The 24,289-nt window shown below is 42.3% G+C and overlaps 1 long non-coding RNA gene across 3 annotated transcripts in view; it reads left to right on the top strand.

Annotated features, from left to right (window-relative positions):
• Nucleotides 1-21,271, top strand: part of LOC137621583 (uncharacterized) — a 53,126-nt gene extending 31,855 nt beyond the window's left edge. For all 3 annotated transcript variants that reach the window (XR_011040257.1, XR_011040256.1, XR_011040258.1), the window contains 4 exons: nt 14,712-14,926; nt 16,263-16,356; nt 19,590-19,814; nt 21,137-21,271. This is a non-coding gene — a long non-coding RNA (uncharacterized lncRNA). The remainder of the gene's footprint in view (nt 1-14,711; nt 14,927-16,262; nt 16,357-19,589; nt 19,815-21,136) is intronic.
• Nucleotides 21,272-24,289: the final 3,018 nt, after the last annotated feature.

The raw sequence follows: 24,289 nt of genomic DNA, 5'->3' as shown, positions 1-24,289 counted from the left end.
CTTTTATTACTCCCAGGTATGTGTATCTGTCCACCCATTCTAGGGGTTCCATTCCTATTGTGAGTGGTTGTGCAGGGTTTGGGGCTTTGATTGTCATTGCTTTTGTTTTGTCAATGTTTATTTTTAGTCCAAGCTCATTGGATTTGTGGCTGATGGCATTGAGTGCTCTTTGCATTTTTATTGTCCTGACTGGCCCTCTAGCTATTACACATACATCATCTGCATAGATAAATATATTTACTCCTTCTGGTAGCTGAAGTGAGGCTATATTTTCCATGAGGATGTTGAAAAGGAGGGGGCTTAGAATTCTTCCTTGTGGCGTACCATTTTCCAATTCATGATATGTGGATATCACTCCTTGAAATTTGACTCTGGCTTGCCTTCCTAGCATGTAGTTTTTAGTCCATGCTAGTAGGTGTCCTTTAACTCCTTTTTTAGCTACTGATTGCAGCACTGCAACTGGGCTTGCTAGCTCGAAGGCTTTTTCAAAGTCTATGAAGACTATTGTTGCCTTGTTTTGATTTATGCAGCTTAATACATCTGTGATGCATTCAGAGGTACCAATTCCCTCCTGATATGCATATAGCTGCTTGTTTAGGGGGCCAATTTTGTATTTTAGTCTGTTTAGGACCATTTTTTCTCCTGTCTTTTCCATACAGGATACTAAGGCTATTGGCCTAGGGTTTGTTGGATCCTTTGGTTTAGGGATTGGCTGTGTGTCTTGTTGTCTCCAGGTTTGAGGCCTTGTGTGCTCAAGGTGTGTTTTGTTTAGTAACCTTAGGAATGCAGTTTCACCTGCTGGACCCATGTGTTTGATCATTGTGTAGGTGATTTTGTCAGTTCCTGGTGCAGTGTCTTTCCCTGTCTTTTGTACTGCTCTTAGCTCCTCAACTGTGTATGGGGTGTCTGTGTCATCCTGCTGAAGGCAGGCTGTGTTGATCTAGTGAGAATGCATAGTGCAGGAATAATAGAAAAGGAAATTTTCTTTTATTTTAATGTAGTTAGAATATATTCTAATTTAAATTGTCTAGTTAAAACATATTCTAATCTAAAGTATTTTTAATCACCCACAATATTTATAACCATCCAGAAAAATTTCCTTTATCTTATAAAGCTTGGAAGTAAATTAACATAAGGATTTTCAGATGCAATCTTTAGGTCTCAGATGGACTAGTCTCGAACCGCTTTAGTCTACTGTGTATTGTTGGCGAAGAATCTAACACAAAAAGTGTCACTTCAGTTTTTTTGTATACAGAAACTTTATATATGTGGATCAAACTTATGCATGGTTTATGGTTGAAGAGGTGAGCCTGCTACCTTGGCCTAATATATGGTTTTATTAAAACTTTTATTAGATAATTTTCAGATGTATTTTCACATTTAGAAAATGTCATGGCTGAGTAAATTTTAAGAAACTAAGTTGCTTTGTCATTTAATTTTAGTCTTTGGTAATAATTTTGCATATACAGTATTGTGCTTCAGAAACTGATATCTAAAATGCAATTAGAAAATATTTTCAGAAGTTCCTAGCAATGAAAATTAAGTTTGTTCCGACGTAGATACAAACCCTCCACTATTTATAGGGTATACTTTTGACGCAGCTGAAAGACGAGCCATGATAATTTTAGTGAGAGATAACTACCCCATCCGCTAGTTAGCGGGTGGTAGGTGGGGTGACTGGCTACCCCGCTCACTCACCTGAGTCACCTCAAGAGTCTTGGCTGAGTAACCACTTTACTTTATAGCTCGGTAGGGGACGGACATGCTGCCCTTCTCTCCCACAAATATTTGCCTTGATTGTTTTTCTGTTTTATTTTTTGTTTTCTTGTGTGTTTTCATTTATCTTACATATTTATGAGTGTTTATATGTATAAATGGAAATACACGTTGTTAGATACTTGTAACTTTGCTGTTGACAACGTAACCGACTGCCTCCGCCAGAAGGGAGTTGTTATTACCGCCTTCCCTGCGACTGTTGGTCGGCAGGTTCTTAACACTGCCGTGTGTTTGTTTCATTACTGAATTAAAGTGTATAACAGTTCTGCTCCCTTTTGAAGAATTATCTTACAAGGAAGGTGACTTAATCCCCGTATAGTGTGTTTTGTGCATCTGAACATGAATTGTAATTGATCACAACTTCCTATTTTCACAGGTAGCAGCGACGTAGACCACAAGGCCGAGTGCTATGGCCGCCCTGTTCATTATCCTGCGCTCCATGTGGTAGCTCGTGAGCTGCCCTCGTCACGAGGTAGCATTCGCTGTCAACCTTCAACTTGTTCCTCCTACTTCGAGGGGAACTTCTCTCTCTCTCGCGAGAGAGTGTGTTTTTTTTTTTACGCCCATGCTTTTTTCCCATAGAGCTGGGAGAAAGCTTTACTAGGGCTATGTCCTCTTGCGGGAGGACTTCTCTCTCATTCGCGAGAGAGATTTTTACGCTTACATTTTTTTCTGATAGAGCTGGGATAAAGCTTGTCTTTGGCGATGTCCTCCTTCAGGAGGACTTCTCCCTCGTTCGCGAGTGAGATATTTTACACCTACGCCTTATTCCCATAGAGCTGGGAGAAAGCTTGTCTTAGGCGATCTCCTTCGGGAGAACTTCCCTCTCGTTCGCGAGAAATAACTTGTATGAGCTTGCTGATCCACCAGGGACGGTGGCAGAGCTTTCTCCGAAGCAGGTTATCCCTTCGGGGGAACGAGTCTCTCGTCCTCGAGAGAAGACCGCCTCTGGGCATCGGCGGTCCCCCGTTACGCTTATGGTTCTTCTTCAGGGGCGGAGCGAGGGCCTTATCTTAAGCGATATTCTCCTTTGTGAGAATAAAACTCTTATGCGGAGGTGTTATCTTTGAACCTGCTGGTTCTCCTTGATCCTTCGGGGTCTCCTTACGATCACCCTTTGGGCTGGCGTGATCGTTGAGCCTTCGAGCTCTCGTCATGTTGATCCTGCGGGTTCTCATGACAGTAGGAGTCCTTTGGGACTCCGCTCGAAACCTTCGGGTTTCAGATACGCTGAACCTTCGGGCTCTTGTAACGATGGTAACGTTGAGCCTTCGGTAACTTGTGCCATCAATCACGCTGACCTTTCGGGGTCTCGTGACAGAGGAACCTCGGTTCGTCGTTATCCTCGTTACGCTGATCCTTCGGGGTCTCGTAACATTAGTTATGCAGACCCCTTGGGCTCTCGTAACTTTAATCACTCTGACACTTGGGTGTTTTGTGACGGAAACTTCGGTTTCTTGTTGCGCTGATCCTTCAGGGTCTTGTAACATTAGTTACGCTGAACCCTTGGGCTCTCGTAACTTTAGTCACTGACACTTCGGTGTTTTTGTGACGGGGAAACTTCGGTTTCTCGTTACGCTGACCCTTGGGGGTCTCGTAACATTAGTTACTCAGAACCCTTGGGCCTCTCGTAACTTTAGTCACTCCAACACTAAAGTGTTTATTGACGAGAACTTCAGTTTCTCGTTGAGCTGACCCTTCGGGGTTTCACAACACAGGCTATGTTAGGCTTATGGTCTCTCGTGCCCTTAATCATGCTGATCCTTCGGGGTCTCGTGACAGAGAAACTTCCGTTTCTCGTTTGCGCTGATCCTTCGGGGTCTCACAACGCAGTTCACGCCGAACCTTTGGGTTCTCGTGATCATAGCCATACTTTTATGACAGAGTTTGGGGACTTTCGTTGTGTTGACCGTTCTCGCTCACACAACACAAGCTATCGTGAACCTTCGAGCGAACGTAGTAGTGAGTACTCTCGCCACACTGAGAGCTCTCACGCGGACGGACGATCAGGTGCGCACGACCGGTTTGGCATGCATGACCACATTGGCGTGCACGACCAAATTGGGGCGCACGACCAATTTGGTGCGCACGACCGAATTACCGCGCACGACCAAATTACCGCGCACGACAATTTGTGGGGTGCGCGCGATCGGATTGGCGCGCACAGCCGATGGTGGCGCGCGCGACCAAGTTGGCCCGCACAGCTGATGGTGGCGCGCACGAGCACCTGGGCGCATCAATCAGCTGGGGTGCGCGAACAACTCTTATGACAGAGTTTTACGAACTCTCGTTGCGCGAAGTGTTCACGAGTGCACAAGAGTTTTGCTCTCATAAGAGTTTTTGAGCTCTCGTCCCGTGAGTTGTTCGCGCGCGCCCATCATCATCAAGAGTTTTGCTCTTATGACAGAGGGATGCCTGCTGCCCTGGGGTTTGCAAATCTCTACAGGTAAATGTGACACAGTTCCTTTGGGTCCTGGTCACGTAGCACGATTCCTGAAAATTCCATTAGGAATCGGTGACGGAGTTCCTGCTGGTTCTCGGCACAACGTCCCAGAAGGTCGTGGGAGGGGAATTCGCGAATGGACTCTGAAACCCTGGGTTCTCATCCGAATCTCTCGGTTTCCGCGATCCAGAGTTTTTTCTGGGGGGACTGTGGTCGACTCCTTCCCCCCTCAGGGATGGGTCTTCCAAAGGTGCGACTTGATGCGTCACTCTGCACTCCCAGCTGATTACTATATCAGCTGGCCTGGTTTCGCTAGCACCGATCCTTTAGTTTTCGAGCGAACCACCGTCATCTTTCCTCCACCTTCCCACTTAGGGTGGTTTGGTTAGCAGATGGAGATGAGCGAGGAATGAAAATGTCTTTCCATTCCAGTTCATTTTCCCTGACAGGCCTTGCCTGATTTAGACGGTAGTTTTCTCACTAGCGAGAAAGCGTTCGATGGCAACCCTTTCGGGTAAGCGGCTGATGGCAAGCCCTTCGGGTAAGCGGTCGATGGCAATTATGTCTGGCCTTCTTGAAGCAAACCCTGACATACGAGACTTCAGCCTTTTCTGGAGATTTATTCATGAGAAGTTTTTACAGAACTTCAATGGGTATTGTTAAAACTTCATGAAGACCGTAGGCCTTCCCGGAGTATGCGCTCTAGCCCAGACAAAACCGCGATGTTATTGTCTTAAACTCGGTCCTACCGTTTGATGTAGGCAGCCTCTCCCGTCATTGTACCGTGGGTACAACGGCTTCCCTTTTACACGATAAGATTCCGAGACTTTTATTCTATCCTTACAGGGTTATTGTTTCGAACAATTAGTCCCCAAGGAACATTGTTAGCTGACGTTAAAGAACAATATCAACAGCGTGGGCAACTTTTCATTACGTTTACGAAAGTTTCAAACCCGCCCACAGGTAACCAGATGTCTGTTTCTGTGTAATGAACTCTGGCTAGCCCCTCACATAAAGAGGAGGGGTAAACCAAAGGGGAAATGATCGCCTCTATAACTGTATATTTTGTTTGTGAACATGTTCACTCTCATTCAAGAAAATATTAGTTAGTCAACGATCAAAATTCTTTCGGCAATAATGTTGAGATTCGTCGCACATACTTTATTCCCGCAACCAGATTCGTTGCAAACATTTCCTGGAGGCAGAGAATACGCATGCTCTAGCACAAATGGACAGACAAGTACATATATGTGTGCAAGCGATCTTTGTGCCAATAAGGGCCATATACATCTTGCAATTAGAACTCCGTTCTATTAAGTTTTATATCTATATCCCTTACTGAAACCAGGTTACTCAGTACATTACTTGGCTACTTTCCTGTAACCAGACATATGGCATTTACGTTCTGCCTCCTTATAGGCATTTTTTCCTTTCCCCTGATCGGAAGTTTTAGTCCCCTACAAAGGCTTTGGCTGGAAACTTCTCATTAGCATATTTGTTCCCTAGTAGGGAACATTTAATATAAATGCTAGGTTACTGATTGCAGACGAAGTATGAACGTTTTTTGTCCTAAGTAGGAGAAACCTCTTGTTACGAACTTTTTCAACGTTCTCCAACTGAGTTCCGGACACGACTTTTATGTCGAACTACGCATGTATGCTTGTCATGCTCACAGTTTGGTGTTACTGCTCTGTAGTAGACTTATGCACTTTCTCCACCCAAACAATAGAATGAAGATTCGTCTCAATCCCCTCTTGGGTTTGGTTGGACGAGTTTGGTGATTACCGTACAGTCTCTTTTCCGGAAAGCGATCTCTATGGAGATTCTCTATTATAACATAAGCTGTACTGATTAACTGGTTTTCCGTTTGGTATCGGTCTTATTTGGCCAACCACACTGGTTTAGTGGCAGTTGGAGGGAGAGCAGGCTGTTCCCCTTCGTTGCAAGAACATGCAATTAATTACACGTCTCGACATCATCTCGATATGTGTTTATTGCTATGCACTCCCCCCCCTCACCGCTGGACAATCCGCGGATGATGGGTGGCAGACGAGAGCTTCTGCAAAGAGGCCTGACTTCTCGTCTTCCCTCTGGATCTGATGCTCTCTTTAATGCATCAATTGAGAGGTGGGGGGGGGGTTCATATGCCGCACCATTCCAGCCTCGTCCGTTGTCCCGATTCTGAAAGGTACCACCATTCACCTATCCTAGAGAACCATCTAGCAGTACGAGGCCTCATCTGCTCGCGTCATTCCTGGTACAGGAATGTGCTTACAAAACTACCCAGATAGTGGACTCCTGGTGTCTAGGAATCATCTTGTATCCAACAAAGTCCTAACTTTTGTGAGGTCCCTGACTGTGGTTATGCTCGCAGAAGCCCTGATCTTCAAGCTCCCACTTGACCGTTCCCCAGTCTCGGAACACCAGGCCCTCAAACAAGATGTATTCCAAGATCGGTGGGGCGGCCTAGAGGTGTGCCTTGTTTTTTTCCCCCCATTTGGTCTGGTGAAAAGTCCTCAGCCAAGTCAGGATAAGCAAGGTCTTATCAATGACTCCAATAGCTTCGCTATGGCATCCCACAGAATGGTTCCCAGACCTCCTGCAGCCCCTGACGGAGCTCCAATAACCTCGCTATGGCAACCTGCAGAATGGTTCCCGGACCTTCTACAGCTCCTGACGGAGTTCCGAGGGATCTTCCTCCACGGCACAATTTTCCAAGCGGCCCCATGCTAACACTTTCCTAAGCCGTAACTTTGCTTCGACTTCACGCCTGGGACGATCCTACACCACCCCTCTCAGAGAGGCCTTTCGCAACAAAGTTAAGGAGATGATGTCTAGGCTCCTCAGACACTTTTCAGCGTTGGTCTACCAGGCGAAGTGTTCGGTCCTTTGTGACTGATGTTGTGGAAGGGGATTCTCTCCCATCGATGCCTTTACTTATACAAGTGTGAGATAACTCGTCCCCCGTTGGATCTCAACCTCCTCCTGGGAACGCGGTTCGGGTCCTTCAGTCTCTGAAGGCCCTTCTTTACAAACCTTATGCCCAGGAGCAGATCACTTCCTTACATGGACGACGGCCTTTCTACTCACTTGGGCTTTTGACCAAGAGAGTTAGTGTGTTGTATGATCCATCTTCTGATGTCTCCTACCCTAGGAGACGGGGAGAAGTAATCCTCAGCGGCGTCCCTGAGTGGATTGCCAAGACTCAAAATCCTAGTGTGCTGTACCCTAGGTGCAGCCCATTTAGAATAAAGTGTCTTCGTTCGGTAACCGAAAACCCATCAATTGGGGTTTTACCCAGTGAGGAGTCTGTGGGGTTACCTTAAAAGAACGATACCAGCTCGACTCCGTGTGCCGGCACTGTTGACCAGCATGGGGAAGGTCAAGAGGAGGACCTCAAGTATTTCCTTCCCCTCTGGGAACGGAAGGCAATTAAGGTTACTCTCAATCTAGACTCTCCTCCATCCTAAGACCCAGAGCTCGTAACGTCAGTGGCGTGGCTACGTCCTTGGCATTCAACAAACTACTCTGTGGTGTAGATACTTTGGGTGGGCACGTGGAAGCGTCAGTCGACCTTCACGGCCCACTACCTGCAAAGACGTAACCCACAAGAACATGGAGACCTTTTTCATTGGTCCTGTGGTGGTCGCACCACAAATTGTCTAAACACCTCAGGCTCCTTGATGGACAAGTAGCAAAGGGTTGAGGGCTGAGGCTACCCGGGTTAGTCTGGGGTGAATGAGTAAGAATGCCTGGCTCCTTTCTTCCTTTCACCTTCTCCCCTCTGGGGAAAACAGCTCCGCAAGCTTCAGCATAGGTGACCTCACCTCGCTGCAGGTAAGACCCATTTTCCTTGTGCCTCCTAAGTATATAAGAATAATTTGTTACGTCCCAAATACCTTTTAGAGGGAGGGTATTGGGTAAGTCTTTAAGAGCAATAGGTTCTGTACTCGAGTTCCTATGCTAAAGACAAGCCACACTGTTAGTTCCACTCACACACAAGCTTCTGCAGGCCGCTATCAGTGCATTACCTCATATTGGCACTAGGATCCCGGGTCATGACCAAGGCCAGTTGGTAAGGACTTCCTCCTTCCTAAGAGTAAGTCACCCTATAAATAGCGGAGGGTTTGTATCTACGTCGGAATAAATAACAAATTTGTAAGTAATTTATATTTTTCCTAGTATACAAACCTGGAACTATTTATACAAATTGGCCCGCCACCTTGTCCCCGAGAAGTCCTACCATAAAGCAAAGTGGTTACTCAGCCGAGAGGTGTGAGTGAGCGGGGTAGCCAGTCTACCCCACCAGCTAACTAGCGCTTGGGGTAGTTATCCCTCACTAAAATTATCATGGCTCGTCTTTCAGCTGTGCCGAAAGTATACCCTATAAATAGCTCCAGGTTTGTATACTAGGAAAAATAAAAATTACTTACAAATTTATTTTAGGTTGATTGAAGGTGTAGTCATGAAAATTCTAATAAATTCTGGTAGAACCCAGGAACATAAGCAGTGAGCTACCCTAAAATCTGCACTCTTTTGTGTAGACTTAACAGTTCCTCCTTTACTTGAACCAGATGGCTCTTGTGATTCAACTGTCCAAAGGAAAGGCTTCTTGACTGATGTGCTTGACAGTAAGAGTAATGAGAAACTAAATCTTCCATATTCCTTCTTTACCTGAGGCTAAACTAACTAGTTTAGCTTTTAGGTCTCGTGAAATTTCAAACCCTCCTGATGAACCTTGATGCATATGGAGGTTTAGACCCTGATTGTATTTTTCCTTTTTTTTTTTTTTTAAAGACTCCTGATTTCTTAACTCCTAAGTTCTGTTATTTTCTGCAAATTAGCAAGAATAGTTTTTTTAGAACATGGAGAATTGGTAATATTACTCCATTATATATTTATTTGTGGTAGCTCTAATCCAGCTAATTACCACCCAGATAACTGCTATATCTAAATAAAGGTTTTGAACATTATTTGGCAAAACCTCTAAATAGGTATGCTGAAGATAATTATCTGTGCTTTAGTTTGCAGTTTGGCTTACGTAAAGACCTTGGAGCATGTGATGCTCTTACAGTCTCCAATTCTGTACAGAAATCCCTTGATTGTGGTCAGGAAATTTGTATGATTGGTCTTGATTTTAGTACTGTCTTTGACTGTGTTAATCATGAGGCCCTTGGTTTTCAAGCTCAACAGTTGGGAGTGGGTCTTTTCTTAGCAACATTACTGAGTTTTGGAGTAATAGATTGCAGAGAGTTGATGGGCACCTTCGTGAGTATAGGAATGTGGTATCTGGTGTCCCTCAGGGTAGAGTTCCTGGCCTCTCTTCATTCTACATACACATGACATTTGGTTTGGCCTGGGAAAGCTCATTGCATATGTAGATGATGCTGCTATTTGCATCAATTCCATTTCCTGAATGCAGATTTAGGGTTGCTGAATCTCTCAATAGAGATCTAGCTAAAATTAGTGCATGGTGCAATTAAGGGATTTTGACGAAGGAAAAATCTATTTCTGGGGAGAGACCTGTGATGCCCGGTGAAAAGGGTCCTTCTTTACACTTTTCTAATATAAATCTTCCAAATATACTAGAGAAAGATAAAAGCATGGAATGCAGAAGTTATTACCCTCGCGCGATCACCTTGTGGGTGTCGTGTATACAACAAGGGCGTGTGAAAACCACTATTCACAGGCTCTTCCATTTAGATAATCCCTTCATCAAAGGGAAGGGCCGTGACAGGCCCTAGAGAATACAGTTGGACTACAGATATATTGTTCTGGCATAGGTGGAAACTAACCATAAATTTGTTACGCTTGTTATAGCAACCTACCACTAGTTATGGAGGACAGAAGATCAGCTACCCTGCTCACATGCTTGCCCAGTACATGACTTTTATTTTTGGCTTGTAGTGAAACCTTGTCTCGCGCTCCTGTAAACCTTATAAAGAATAGGCTATAAACTGTTTGCTTTCTTTTTCTCTTTTGCAGGTGTGTGTGGTCTTAAGAGGGCTGCTACTATGCAGGTTTGCCCTGGCATTGAAGGTTGCTCTTGTGGGACCTTTATGTTGGCTTAGAAGATGGATCTGCATTCCCTTTGCCCTGGGTGCAGACAACACTCCTGCACTCAGGCTTCTCCCTGTGGAATGGCCATCCTCCCAGTGGGAGTGGTATGGTAGGTGATGGAATAGTCTAAAAGATATTCTTCTCCCTCTGGGTCGTCCTCGAGGTCGAAGAAGTCCTGAGTTCTCCTTACGGCTCTCCATCCGCTGACTATGCTCGTTCAGTTTCTTCCGGAGGACGAAAAAGTAGTAATCATGACTGTTTAACCCCCAGACAACCCTAGGGTGTGTAGGGCCCCTAATGAAGCGGTCGTGCCCACGGCCATAGGAACTCGCTCTTTTAACACTCTGGGTCAACTAGCCTTTCTAGGTCCGCTAGCCTTCCTTGGGGCTTTTGGGTTTTCTGTTTAAGGAACAGCTCTTGAAGGTAGTGAAGCTTGGGGCACAGTGGGAGTGCACATCTGACTCCACAGTGGTTGGCCATGGCCTTTGCCCCCCCCCCCACCTCGAGAGACTGGAGTGGGATTCTCTCCAGAAAGTCTTGTGCCCTTTGTCGATGCATCCTCTGCAACTTCTCATTAACCTGAGGAGTTGCTGACATGGTCTCTCTGGAGTCACAGCCAGGTTTACTATCCCCTGGGTTGAGCATGCTGGTTGAACTTGTTCGGCATGCTGTGTACGCTTGGCAACCTGAGTTTGCTCAGCATACAGAGTTCCCTCAGCAGATAAAACTATATTCCTTCACCCTTTTGAGTTAGGTCATCCTTCTCGCCAATGCGAAAGGGCTTCCTTTCTTGAGTGGTCTCCCCTGTAAGTACCTTGCAAGAATGCATTAGATTAGTCTATGCCTTGCTCCATTTCTTTGGAGCTGAGCATTCTGATGGTAGCAGCCACCGACTGCTTGCAGTTTCAACCCCTTGCCATCGTGCCCCTAAGACACAATGAGTCTCGATGTGTCTTGTGAGGTATGAACCTTTAGGGTCATTGTATTGCCATGTGCTTCTACCCCTTACAGAGTAGCACACGCTTGATCTGACATTTGTGTGCCATGGCAGCGAGTGTTTATAGACGAGATCTTCCTTGTTCACTTCCATGCAAGCACATACTGTATCTCCTTTTGTAAGAGTACGCAAGGTGAATTGTCAACCTCCTGCAGGTTTCCTACAATGGTTGTGGATGAACAAGCCCTAGTTGGGCTGGAGAGTGTTGTGCTTCGTTGTGCACTCGCCCACCACACGTTGGTGAAGTGTACGTGTGAGCTCCTCCTTTACGAAGGTTGGGTCGCTTCTTGGGCTGTGCATGCCATGCATACCTGGGTTTGCTCGCCAAGGGAGGGAAGTGTTTATCAGCATGTCTATGAATGCTCGCTTGTTGGGGCTCCTGTGGCTGTCTCATCATTTGCCAAGTGCTTGCCATGGTTTCAAGAGCTCGAAAGGGTGGTGAAGCAAGCAGTTAACAAACCGGTTCCAGCTCCATCATCAGAGGTACCCAGACCTTCTACTTCTGCTCACAGAGGTACTGAGAGAGCTTCCTCTCCTTCCTTACCTGCTCAAACATTCTCGTCGGATATACCACAAAGCAATCACTTCTATAAATTGTCCAGCATTTTGTCTCTGAGAGGCTTTTCGCATGCATTCGCAAAAAGAATCTGGGTACCTCCGTAAGTCATCTATCGCTGTCTCGGGCAAAGTAGGCTATCTTCTGTGGTTGTTGTCGTGGAAGGAGTCTTGCTCCTCTCGATGGCACTACCCCTATGATAGCGGAGTTCTTATTTTACCTCGGGGAGGAGGAAACTGCTCAGTCTCAGCTCGGCAGTGAAAGGCTACCGCTTAGTCTTGAGCCTTGTCTTTAGACTAAATGGAGTTAACATTTCCCCCTCGATGGAATTCTCTCCATATGGAGCTTTGAGCTTACCTGAGGGCTGACGAAGTGGACGCAGTGGTTCATAAGGCCTTATGACCTGCTGTGTCATTCCTCAGATCATGAATTGACCTTTGATATGGTTTTCCTTCTTGCTCTGGCCTTTGCCAATATTGTCAACAAGTTCATTCAAGGGGATGGGGGCAAGTAACGGTCAACATTGTCCCCAAGCTCTTTGCCAATACTCAAACAAACAATTGGAACTTGCCCACTCATCAAATGACTTAATGTAAGCACAGGCAGAAAAAGGAGATTCGCCAAGAATATGGTTTCGGCTTGGATTCTCTGGTTATTGAACTGGCATTGAATCCTGACTCTCCTCAAAGGGATAGTAGACTAGAGGTAACAGTGTTAGGGTTATTAATATTCCCTTAGCATTCAATAGAAAATACTGTACTCTTGTGGCGCAGGTCCTACAAGCAGGTGTCTGGAAACATTGGAACTCCTTCATGGACCACTACCTGCAAGACGTAACCCACAAGACTTGAATACATTCTGCATAGGTCCTGTAGTGGCAGCACAACTAGTGCTGTAAGCTACCTCAGTTCCCTCACAGGACAAGTATGTCAGTCGAGGGTAGAAGTTACCTGGCGTTAGTATGGGGTGAATGAATAGAATGACTGGCCTTTTCTTCCTTCATTTTCTCTGGGGCATCTGGAGGACTCAACAAACTGGTCTACTTCTGACTGCAGGTAACAACCAATTCACTTGTGTAGCCTGAAATATGTAGCCTAATATGTGTCCCCGTTCTTCCTGCAAGGGGGAGTCGGGCAATGTCTAGGTTAAATAAGATGACTGTTACCAACTCCAATATTCTTAGCTGATTAAGTCGCAGTGTTTAGTTTCTACGCGTTCTCCACGATTACCCAGTTCAAACTTCCAGCCTGTTGGGTTGTGAGCTTCCACCCACCTAAGGGCGAGTCTCCATGGTAAAGAATGAAAGGTTTGCATGTTTGTATGAACAAATGACAAATTTAGTAGTGACTTGTATTTTTCCTTACTATACAAACTTGAGCTTTTTACTCATGATTATCCTGTCAATGCCTGTCCCCTTAGAAAGCCTCCAGGGTGACTGGTCTACCCCCGCTAACTAGCAGGAAGTTATACTTCGCATAAAAAGTTTATGGCTAGTTTCCAGATGTGCTGGAACAATATACTGTATCCATAGTAGAGAGCTCAGAGTTGTACAGTTAGGAAAATACAAATTACTTCAAATTTGTCATATCTAGGCATTGATAATGTTTCTTTAAACTCTATACAACTTTAAATTTTAGGTGGGATTCTTGATAGTAAATTTACTTTTGAGAAACCCATTTGGTCAGTTTCTTCTTCAATTTCACAAACATTTGCTTATTGAGAAAATTTGCATATTTTCAGTGATCAATCTTTTGAACAAATGGTTTAATTTTTTCATTCTACCTTGTTTTGAGTATTGTTCTGTCTGGTCTTCAGCTGCTGAATCTCTTCCTAATTTGTTGGATAAGAACATGGTCTGATGTATTTCTTATACATGATCTAGATAAAATTTATACATGACCTAGATATTAATATCTGGCATAGCTATTCAACTAATTTTTTATGCATATTGCATAAGACTTTTCATAACGAGACCATCCTTTACATTTAGATCTTCCAAGACATTCATCCAATTCGTAATACATTACTAAGTATGCAGTTAGTTCTAATAGTTATGCTTCTCCATCATGAGGCTCAATACTACACAGTATGCTAGAAGTTTTATTCTAGCTATGATCAAGTTGTGGAATAATCTTCCTTATCAGGCAGTTGAATCGTTGGAACTTCAGAAGTTAAAACCTGCAGCTAATGTTGTGTTAAACTGACAGACAGAAGTCTCTCTTTATAGTTTATATATGAAAGATCTAATTTTTGTTTTCTTACTGTTCTTAAAATGTTTGTGATTATCATTACTTCTCTTGTTTGTAAATTTATTTCTTTTCCTCACTGAGCTATTTTTCCCTGTTTGATCCCGTGGGCTGATAGCATCTTGCTTTTTCAACTATGGTTGTAGCTTAGTTAATATTTACAACAATAACAACATTTAGGATGATGATGATGATGATGATGATTGTGATTGATAGTGATAGCGATGATGATGATAATTTGATTCCTTTTTCAAGTTGAGCCAAAGAAAATGGGAGGGTGAATATTGAAATCATTTAGAGGTTCTGCTAGACATATAATTTGAAACTAACATTTGGATTTGTTCACATTTAATCAGAGCACTAAATTTTTGTTTATTACTACTCTAGTGTAAAAATAGTATATTTACAAAATGTCTCCAAAATGGAAGTGGTGTTAAGTTTTTTTTTTCTTAGCATTAACAATGTAGGAATAGTAGTGCTACATGGAAACATGTATGTTTTGCTGATTTTGTCATTTATATTACTATCATAAGTACCTTAGATTACCCAGGGTTTTTATAATTTAACCAGATAATTATCCTTAGCATTAGAAATCATTGTTAAATATTTTGGTAATGATTAATATACTTTCAGATACTGTGTCCGAAGGAAGAAATTCTAAAGGCCAGTGGTTCCTTCCTCGTTGCTGGTAACGAACAGTGAACCATTACCTTATCCTGGTCTGTGTAGAAGAAGCGTCCAGTATAGAAATGCATAAACTTTAAGTAGCTTCTGGACAACGATGAAGGTGGACCTGTAACTTCAACTAGGCAGTTTTATAAGGCAACAATCGATTTAAAGATTTCAAGGTTAGTATGACGGTAATGTGAGAAACGAATTCAAGAAAACCTAATAAGAATTAAGTAAATTAATGTTTAATATTTCCTTTACAAAATATATTTAATTGGATATGAAGTGACCAGAGCCACTCTTAATAGGAAAATTAAATGATAGGTTGATCGAAGATTTGTTGAATTAAATTGAGAGATGATGAAATTTTGTCAATTTGATTTGACACGAAGCACTGCAAAAGAAAATATGGGTATGGAAACTTTAATGATTTAAGGTTTTGCAAAGGAGGACTATTATTTTCACAAATTAGTTTGCCATTGCAGAATTTTAAGATGTTAGCAACTAAACATTGGGTTAGCTTGTTTGTATAAATCTTCTGAACTTGTTTAATAGTGGAAAATTCCAACCGTTTAATTTAGGAAAGTGTTGTTGATACAGAGATATGCAGTCTCTACAAATACGGGGTCAGTCGCGAAGAAGCAGAACAACGTACATAATGTATAGTAAAGTAATGGCAGATTCATAAAGTGGGCCAAATTAAAAAATCTATAAAATATCCATTGTTTAATTTTAATTTTAGAAAATTCACTGACTGTATGAGTTATTTAGCAACAGGAATATGGTAGATTAAGCTCAGAATTAAGCTTTTTTATGATGTGTAGCCTAGTTGATGCAAGTTGAGACATTAGATTTAACATTACTCCTTGAATTAAATTCGAAGTGTGAACGGTTTTTGAAAATCTTGCCTAACACGATATCGTTAGTGTTAATGTCGCTATAAATTTAGGTATTTTATGGGTTTTACAATACTTGAAACGAATGTAATGATACTTAGAATTAACTGCTCTTTAAATTTTAGAATAAGACTATTTTTATATATAAGGAAATTCTTTCCATTGAAAAAATTTACCAACCAATTAAATAAATGAACAATTGCAAGTAATTTAAGCCAGTACAGTACTTATATTTTAATGAACAGAGCATATTACTTAAAAAAAACTATGGTAATAAATCTAAATCCATGACTTTGTCAATAAAATGAACTTATCTTTATCTTATCATTAATTTGAACTTGTCATTTACTTTTAAGAAGCTATGTTCATCCTTAAGGGTAAGGAGCTTTACGCTTGTAGCACAAGTTTTCCAATCAGTCTTATTGTGCTAACATTTGAGATTTACATCAGACTCATTTGTCTTTAAATACCTGTTTCATATTTGACCAAAATTACATGCAACTAATTTGTTGCTTGTCAAATAGATTGAATAATTAAAATCTGCCAAATATGTTATTGCTGGAATTGAATGTTTTTTAGGTAGTTATGAAAATAACTAAGTTAAATTGATGTTTTACAGGAAGCCGGAAGTAATGGTACGGGGGAGACTAGTAAATACATGAATTGCAGGTATTTCTATCTTAATAGAATGGTGATCATCAAAACTGTGTAAGGTAAAGTAATTGAATTTATTAAGGTTTTTAAATTCTTTTAATAATAGCTTAAGCTTTCACTTCATGTAATAGTTGTTCAAATTACCTTCAAAACTGGATCTTAAAATGGAACGATGATATTTAAAAATAATTATTTCATTCAATATATTTTAATGGCTTGCATCCTCTCTATTCCTAAGAAGTAAGGGTGATGCTGCTGCTAAGATTATGCGATTTTCAATGACCTCTTGATCGTACTCTAGCTCCTCACTATTTGAAAATGTCTATATCTTTATACTTCAAGAAGGTGGGAGTTTGGTACTTTTTCTAGGGTGTTCCACTGTCACTGCTTAAAAGACAGTGCTTCTCTAATTCATAGCCGGATGCTGTTCTCTGCTATCTCGGAGGTGTAAGCTGGATCAGCTTACTGATCCTTTCTGCTTGTTTCCCTGCACATGGGTGTTTTTCTCTTGGCTTGCTTTCCTGAACAAAAATGTTATCTCTACTGGCTTCCCTGCCCTGGGATAATGCGTTATCATTTTGCGTCCCTCCACAGGGATGATGATCTCTGTGCTTGCTTTCCTGCATGTGGGTGTTGTTTCCTTTGTTTGCTTCCCTGCATAAAGATCATGTTCTCTCTGCTTGCTTCCCTGACCAGAAGTGTTGTTCTCTCTGCTTGCTTCCCTGACCAGAAGTGTTGTTTTCTCTGCTTGCTTCCCTGACCAGAAGTGTTGTTTTCTCTGCTTGCTTCCCTACACATGGTTGTTCTCTCTGCTTGCTTCCTTGCACATGGGTGTTTTCTTCTTTGCTTGCTTCCCTGCACAGGGATATGATCTCTCTGCTTGCTTCTCTGCGCAGGGATGATATTCTCTCTGCTTGCTTCACTGCAGGGATATTGTTCTCTCTTGGCTTGTTTCCTTGAAGGGATAATGTTCTCTCTGCTTTCTTCCTTGAAGGGATAATGTTCTCTCTCTGCTTTCTTCCCTGAAGGGATAATGTTCTCTCTCTGCTTGCTTCCCTGCAGGGATAGTTAATGTTCTCTCTCTGCTTGCTTCCCTGCAGGGATAATGTTCTCTCTCTGCTTGCTTCCCTGCAGGGATAATGTTCTCTCTCTGCTTGCTTCCCTGCAGGGATAATGTTCTCTCTCTGCTTGCTTCCCTGCAGGGATAATGTTCTCTCTCTGCTTGCTTCCCTGCAGGGATAATTTTCTCTCTGCTTGCTTCCCTGCAGGGATAATGTCCTCTCTCTGCTTGCTTCTTCACTTGGGGATAATGTTCTCTCTGCTTGTTTTCCTGCACAGGGGTGTTGAACTCTATACTTGTTTCTGAACAGGGGGTGGTGTTCTCTCTGTATCCTTCCGTACACAAGCATTGTGTTCTCTGCATCCTTCACGCACGGTTGTGTTCTCTGCATCCTTCCCACACATAGGTGTTGTGTGGTCTACTTGCTTACATCAGATGGGTGTTGTTTTCTCTGCTTTCTTCCCTGCACAATGTTGTTGATTTCTGTTTGCTTCCTTTACACTGGAGTGTTGAACTCTCTGCTTGCTTTCTAGCACTGGGGTGTTGTATTCTCTGCTTGCTTTCCCGCACAGGGGTTTTGTACTCTATGCTTTCTTTCCCGCACAAGGGTGTGGTTTTCTTCGCTTGCTTCCTTGCACAGGGGCATTGTTCTCTCTGCTTGCTCTGCTGCAAGGGCATTGTGCTCTTTGTTTGCTTCCCCACATAGGGGCATTATGCTCTCTGCTTGCTTCCCCAAGGGTGTTGTTCTTTCTTCTTGCTTCTATTAACAGGGTTGTTGTTCTATCTCCTTGCTTCCCTTTATAGAAGAAGTGCTCTCTCTGCTTGCTTCCCTGCAGTGATATTCTCTCTGCTTGCTTCCCTACACAGGGATTTGTTTTTTCTCCTTGCTTCTCTGCTCAGGGGTGTTGTACTCTTCTTGCATCCCTGCACAGGGGTGTTGTACTCTGCTTGCATCCCTGCACAGGGGTGTTGTACTCTGCTTGGATCCCTGCACAGGGGTGTTGTACTCTGCTTGGATCCCTGCACAGGGGTGTTGTACTCTCTGCTTGCTCTGCTGCAAGGGCATTGTGCTCTTTGTTTGCTTCCCCACATAGGGGCATTATGCTCTCTGCTTGCTTCCCCAAGGGTGTTGTTCTTTCTTCTTGCTTCTATTAACAGGGTTGTTGTTCTATCTCCTTGCTTCCCTTTATAGAAGAAGTGCTCTCTCTGCTTGCTTCCCTGCAGTGATATTCTCTCTGCTTGCTTCCCTACACAGGGATTTGTTTTTTCTCCTTGCTTCTCTGCTCAGGGGTGTTGTACTCTTCTTGCATCCCTGCACAGGGGTGTTGTACTCTGCTTGCATCCCTGCACAGGGGTGTTGTACTCTGCTTGGATCCCTGCACAGGGGTGTTGTACTCTGCTTGGATCCCTGCACAGGGGTGTTGTACTCTGCTTGCATCCCTGCACAGGGGTGTTGTACTCTGCTTGCATCCCTGCACAGGGGTGTTGTACTCTGCTTGCATCCTTTGCTACATATGGTTCTCCTTGTGAAGTTAACCTATTTGGCACAATGCCTGCTTGAACCAATGCTGGCCATCTATCCCAGTGTTGTACTCTGCTTGCATTCCTGCACCGGGGTGTTGTACTCTGCTTTCTTTCCCGCACATGGCATGGTTCTTTCTGCTTGCTTTGCTGCACAGAATGTTGTGCTCTCTGCTTGCTGCTCTGCAAATGGGTGTTGAACTCTGCTTGTTTTCCCACACAGGGGTGTTGAACACAAATTTTGCTTCCCCGCACAGTCTTTGCGCCCTCTGCTTGCTTCTCCACATAAGGATGAAGTTCTCTCTACTTGCTTTCCCGCACAGGGGCGTTGTGCTCTCTGCATCCTTCCACACATGGGCGTTGTGCTCTTGCTTGCTTCCCACACATAGGTGTTGTATTCTCTGCTTGCTTCCCTGCACAAGGGTGGGTTGTTCTCCCTGGTTGCTTACCGGCAAAGATTTTTTTTACCTGAATCTCATGACATCCACATTCATATAGCAAGTTATGAGAAGCAGGGTGCTCAGTCCTGTAGTATTGTTGTAGTATTGTATAGTACAGTGTATCATCTCTAGTTTATTGTCTTTTTATTACATATTATCATAAGTGCCTTAAATTACCAAAGATGTATGAAAGCTAACCAGATAATTATCCTTAGCATTATAAAGCATTGCTGTATGCACAATATATTGGTAATGATTTATGTATTTTCAGATCCTGTTTTTGAAGGAAAAATTATATAAATCCTGGTGGTGGTGGTGGTGGTAATGGACCATGAGCCAGTACATCAACCCAAGTCTATTTTTAGCAAAACATCAAATATAGAAAAGCTTTTCTGAAGTGGTATGGAATATACCTGAGTGATAAACTTGTAGAACTGGCTTGTTATGGATGATGACAATAGTGAACCTGATTCCTCAACTGGGCAATTTTCATAAGGTAAAAATTATTTTAAAATTTTGTTAGCCCTTTTCTAATGTTAAAAAAAGAATTAAAGATGGGAATAAACCTAGTAAGAATTTGGTTAAGTAAGTTATTTATATTTTCTTTCTTTTAAGCCCTTAATATTTTATATGGAAATGATGTAAGGTAGTTTGTGGTAGCTGATAATTAGAATAAATTTTATTGTACATGGAGTAACTTCAGAGCAACTCTTAATGGGAAATAAAATGTTAGGTTGATTGAAGAGATGTACAGTTAAATTGGGAGTTGTTGACAGCCCTGCTATAGAAAATATTGGCATGGAAATTTTAATTAAGGATTCATTAAGGGGAGACAAGAATATTCACACAAATTACTTAGTCATTATTAGTAACTAAACATTAGGTGAGATCGTATAGAAATAATGGGCAAAATTCAAATCTTTAAGCCCTGTCCGCACGATTGAGCATGCCCGACGGGCAAACAGTGATACCAGACCACAATAGTTAGTAAGAATGAGGGTTAATGATGTCAGAAGCGGGCAAACCACAGACAGGGATCTGGCATCATACAGTGTTGCCAGATCCCTGCCTTTAGTTTTCCCGCTTCTGATGTCATCAACCCTCATTTTCACTGGCCTGGTATCACTATTTGCCCGTCGGGCATGCTCGATCATGTGGACAGGGCTTTAGAAATAGTATTTTATTTTAGTAGTACCATTGACTATTAGTTATTTAGGCTACTGCTAAGTCCAACATTGTTTTTTATTTTTTTCATGTAAGACTAGTTGACACAAGTTACTAAGTCCTACAGATAAACATGGTAAATAAGCTTTTATAATTTAATTTGAAATGTGATCAGATTTTAAAATGCCGAACATTTAAATGTTTTATATAAGTAGAAGTTTTTGAATCAATTTGTTGGAAAGCAGATTATCATGTAGAATTTAGGTATATGTGTGGGCCTTGAAGTATTTCCAAAAAACAAGACTTTTTAATTTAAACCAGTATTTTTCAGTACAGAAGTTGTTACACAACCATGCATCAACACCTGGGTTGTAAATTATATATAATAGCTAAAATATATCGCTGGAATGTAAACTTTTCATAATACTAGATTTCATTTTTAAGTAACAAATTAACATGGTGCTCAACAAAAATACTTCATATGCAGATTTTTCAACTTTCGTGCTTAATGAAAGTAATGATCATTACCCACATAACCAATAAAATATTGTTAAATAATAAAACCATGGTGAAATTCAAATATTTTACTCAATTATTAAATTCCATGCTTAATTCCCAGTCCACAGAGATTATTTTCTTCTTTAAACTTCACAGGGATGTCATTCACCACAGGGAAGACCACCACCTCACTTTTTTCATCCACAGGGGTGTTCTCCTCTCTAGTTTCGTCCTCCATAGGAAAGTTGTCCTCTTGGGTTTTGTCCTCCACAGGGATATCCTCCTATATGCTCCACAGAGAAGTTTGCCTCTCTGGCTTTGTCCACAGGGACATCCTCCTCTCCGGCTTGGTCCTCGTCCCCTCCGGCTTGGTCCTCCTCCCCTCCGGCTTGGTCCTCCAGGACATCATCCTCTCGGACATTCTCCGCACTCTGGCATAGTCATTCACAGGGACTGGCATAGTCATTCACAGGGACGTCCTCCTCTAGCTTCGGCCTCCACAGGGACGTTCTCCTCTCTGGCTTCGGCCTCCACAGGGACGTTGTCCTCTCTGGCTTCGGCCTCCACAGGGACGTTGTCCTCTCTGGCTTCGGCCTCCACAGGGACGTTGTCCTCTCTGGCTTCGGCAATCTTTCCTTGTGGTTTTTTTTTTATATCCTCTATCACAGCAGTCGAGAAGGTTCATCTCTTTGCTGGTGTGGTACTGCTAGAAAATTTTCATCATCTTGCAATCTTGTAGAGCAGCAGCCTAGTGCAAGCAAGTTCTCTATCCTTGTCAAGTAAAGTTGTCTTGTTGCTGTAATTCGTGTACATGACCTTCATTTTTTCTACTAAACAGGGTTCCTCTGGTCACTTTCCCTCCTATTAAATAGAAAATTATAGTTTTATACATCTAAGGAAATAATAGTTTGCTAATGCTTTGTTAAAGGTAAATTTTACACCAAACTTTGGAAAACTCAAATGAAAACTGGATTTTGTACACCTAATTATATAGCCTATATTATACAGTATATGCTGTATGTAGTGTGCATTTAGATGACTAGATATTTCAAAGCATATATTTTTTTACATGATTTGATATGTAAACTAAGTTTGCAAATACCAATAAAGCATTTATGATCTCAAAAGTTTCTATAAACCAATCCTTTTTTTCTTAGGTATATTCTAACAATACATGTGCAGAATAAATTCAAATACATGTGCAGAATAAATTCAAATAGGGGATAATCTTCTAAAAACTTCATAATGACACCAATTTTTGTGTTCACCTCAATTTAACATGGTTGGTAGCCTAACATTATATTTCTTAAAATATTTAAAATCCAACTATACCAGGAAAAAAAGCCAAGAGGTGGGAAAAAAAAGGCCACGAGGTGGGGTGGGGGGGGGGGGGGAAGCGAGCCAAGAGGTGGGGAAAAAAAGCCAAGAGGTGGGGGGAAAAAGCCAGGGGAAAAGAAAAGCGGGGGGGGGGGAAACCCGGGGGAAAAAAGCCGGGGGAAAAAAGCCGGGGGAAAAAAGCCGGGGAAAAAAAGCCAAGAGGCAGGGAAAAAAAAGCCAAGAGGTAGGAAAAAAAGCCAAGAGGTAGGAAAAAAAAACAAACAGAGCCAAGAGGTAGGAAAAAAAGATAGAAAAAAAGAGCCAAGAGGTAGGGGAAAAAAAGAACCAAGAGGTAGGGGAAAAAAAGAACCAAGAGGTAGGGGAAAAAAAGAACCAAGAGGTAGGGGAAAAAAAGAACCAAGAGGTAGGGGAAAAAAAGAACCAAGAGGTAGGGGAAAAAAAGAACCAAGAGGTAGGGGAAAAAAAAGAACCAAGAGGTAGGGGAAAAAAAGAACCAAGAGGTAGGGGAAAAAAAGAACCAAGAGGTAGGGGAAAAAAAGAACCAAGAGGTAGGGGAAAAAAAGAACCAAGAGGTAGGGGAAAAAAAGAACCAAGAGGTAGGGGAAAAAAAGAACCAAGAGGTAGGGGAAAAAAAGAACCAAGAGGTAGGAAAAAAAAAAGAGCGCCAAGAGGTAGGAAAAAAAAAAGAGCGCCAAGAGGTAGGAAAAAAAAAAGAGCGCCAAGAGGTAGGAAAAAAAAAAGAGCGCCAAGAGGTAGGAAAAAAAAAAAAGAGCGCCAAGAGGTAGGAAAAAAAAAAAAGTGCCAAGAGGTAGGGAGAAAAAAAAAGAGTGCCAAGAGGTAGGGAGAAAAAAAAGAGCGCCAAGAGGTAGGGAGAAAAAATAAAAGAGCGCCAAGAGGTAGGGAGAAAAAATAAAAGAGCGCCAAGAGGTAGGGAGAAAAAATAAAAGAGCGCCAAGAGGTAGGGAGAAAAAATAAAAGAGCGCCAAGAGGTAGGGAGAAAAAATAAAAGCGCCAAGAGGTAGGGAGAAAAAAAAAAGAGCCAAGAGGTAGGGAGAAAAAAAGAGCCAAGAGGTAGGGAGAAAAAAAAAAGAGCCAAGAGGTAGGGAGAAAAAATAAAAGCGCCAAGAGGTAGGGAGAAAAAAAAAAAAGAGCGCCAAGAGGTAGGGAGAAAAAAAAAAGAGCCAAGAGGTAGGGAGAAAAAAAAAAGAGCCAAGAGGTAGGGAGAAAAAAAAAAAAGAGCCAAGAGGTAGGGAGAAAAAAAAAAAGCCAAGAGGTAGGGAGAAAAAAAAAAGAGCCAAGAGGTAGGGAGAAAAAAAAAAGAGCCAAGAGGTAGGGAGAAAAAAAAAGAGCCAAGAGGTAGGGAGAAAAAAAAAAGAGCCAAGAGGTAGGGAGAAAAAAAAAGAGCCAAGAGGTAGAGAGAAAAAAAAAAAGAGCCAAGAGGTAGGGAGAAAAAAAAAAGAGCCAAGAGGTAGGGAGGAAAAAAAAAGAGCCAAGAGGTAGGGAGGAAAAAAAAAGAGCCAAGAGGTAGGGAGAAAAAAAAAGCCAAGAGGTAGGGGGAGAAAAAAAAAAGCCAAGAGGTAGGGAGAAAAAAAAAAAGAGCCAAGAGATAGGGAGAAAAAAAAAGAGCCAAGAGGTAGGGAGAAAAAAAAAAAGAGCCAAGAGGTAGGGGGAGAAAAAAAAAAGAGCCAAGAGGTAGGGAGAAAAAAAAAAGAGCCAAGAGGTAGGGAGAAAAAAAAAAAAGAGCCAAGAGGTAGGGAGAAAAAAAAAGAGCCAAGAGGTAGGGAGAAAAAAAAAAAAGAGCCAAGAGGTAGGGGGAGAAAAAAAAAAGAGCCAAGAGGTAGGGAGAAAAAAAAAGAGCCAAGAGGTAGGGAGAAAAAAAAAGAGCCAAGAGGTAGGGAGAAAAAAAAAGAGCCAAGAGGTAGGGAGAAAAAAAAAAGAGCCAAGAGGTAGGGAGAAAAAAAAAAAGAGCCA

This window comes from Palaemon carinicauda, chromosome 28, assembly GCF_036898095.1.
Source record: "Palaemon carinicauda isolate YSFRI2023 chromosome 28, ASM3689809v2, whole genome shotgun sequence".
NCBI lineage: Eukaryota > Metazoa > Arthropoda > Malacostraca > Decapoda > Palaemonidae > Palaemon > Palaemon carinicauda.
This window is presented reverse-complemented; position numbering and strand designations above follow the sequence as displayed.